This window comes from Ostrea edulis, chromosome 7, assembly GCF_947568905.1.
Source record: "Ostrea edulis chromosome 7, xbOstEdul1.1, whole genome shotgun sequence".
Taxonomy (NCBI): domain Eukaryota; kingdom Metazoa; phylum Mollusca; class Bivalvia; order Ostreida; family Ostreidae; genus Ostrea; species Ostrea edulis.
This window is the reverse complement of record NC_079170.1, coordinates 14,936,823-14,938,490: the sequence shown is the minus strand read 5'-3', so window position 1 is coordinate 14,938,490 and position 1,668 is coordinate 14,936,823. Positions and strand designations below refer to the sequence as shown.

The window sequence follows — 1,668 nt, the reverse complement described above, 5'->3', positions numbered from 1 at the left end:
TGGGCCAATGTCAACTTATCACTTTCATACTGGTACCGAGGTTAGTTGGGAATACAACATTGGCCCAACATTGGGCCAACATTGTAAGATTGTGATGAAATTCGACTAAAAAATAGATTTTGATATCTATATTTATGACACACGCACACACAAATGCGCATGACTCGCATGTTTTGAAGAAGAGGATGATGAGTTAATTAAAATAAGCTACGTATATATAGAATGTATAATTGATTTGAAATATTTATAATTTTTGTAAAATATATGCATACATAATTGATTTCTTTTTTAGAAAACATATTAAAAAATTAACATACATTCAATTATCATTTGTGCAGGGATGAAAATTAACCTTGCATATCAAAAGAATGAACTCAAAAGAGAAAGGTTTAACACATGCAAAGATTACATAAATGCTCTAAAGTGTTGGATTTAGGAAGCAGATTCTAAGATAAGAGCACATTTACTGACCAAGCAATTAGGACAGAGTTTTTCACAGCTTGAGACTGGCCAGTTTCCATGGTAATCTTGATATCTGATATGTTGGGATGGTCAATCCTGTATCTATTTTACGCGTCCAGCATTCTAGCTAATCTCGGAGTTTTACTGAGGAATAACGTGAAACAAGGCAACTGAAAAAGGAAAGCTCATTCCGGGGAATCGTTTTTATTGTGAATTCAGATTAAAGTAATACGTCCTGGCATACGTATACAGAAATGTAAGTACATTATATATGTATATCTATCTCAAATCAGTTAAATATTTCAGATTGCAAAGCAGAGCCACAGGTTAATACTTTGACTTTTATTGAAAGGAGCTGCTCGAGCAAACCGATTATGTGCAGACGCAACACACAATGAGATAAACAATGTTATCAAAGAGTGGTTCCGGTACGCATGTGACCGTGAAGGAGGTCGAAAAGAAAGAGAGGAAAGAAAAAAAGAAAAAGAGAGAAACCAAAGCTCCCAGAATGCAACAGAGGACAGTGATTCATAATTGTGGAAGAATTAAAGTGTATGCACATGTATCAGACAAAGAGACAAAGTTAACTTGTTTACACTGGAATGCATTTATTGTTTTAATCATATTTTCATTTGACCAGTTGTTAACACAAATTAAATTCATTAGATGTCTTTTATTTTGTTTTGATAATGTGTAGAAGTTGAATAATCCTTATGTCTCTGGTGGAGATTTTTAAAAAAATGGATAGATTTTCTACTGAGCTCTAACAGTGGTCAACCTTATATTGTAATTGAAGGAGGATTATGAGATTAGTTAATTCATCTGCAAATTGGAATCATTTCTAAAATTTGAATACAATATTTTATTGCTTAAATGAAAAAACAAAACAAATAACCAAATGTGTATATGATGTTCGGCAAACATTGGGCCAATTTTATTTCAGTGATTGGTCAATATCATTAGAAAATGTACACAACATTAAGCCAACCTGTGTATGATGTTGGGCCAATGATGGCCCAATATCACACACACTGGGTCAATGTTGATTCAATGTTGGGCTAATATACGAAAAAGGAACACAACACAGGGCTACTTATGACGTTGGGCCAACGTTGGGCCAACGATGGCCCAATGTCACACACATTGGGCCAACGTTGATTCAATGTTGGGCCAATGTCATGAGAAAACTTGCATTACATTGGGCCA

At 34.4% G+C, this 1,668-nt stretch overlaps 1 long non-coding RNA gene across 1 annotated transcript; it reads left to right on the top strand.

The window, feature by feature from the left end:
- LOC130047836 (uncharacterized) lies at positions 1-1,133 on the top strand. The gene is made up of 2 exons (XR_008796665.1): positions 1-718; positions 815-1,133. It is a non-coding gene; the product is annotated as an uncharacterized LOC130047836 (long non-coding RNA).
- Positions 1,134-1,668: the final 535 nt, after the last annotated feature.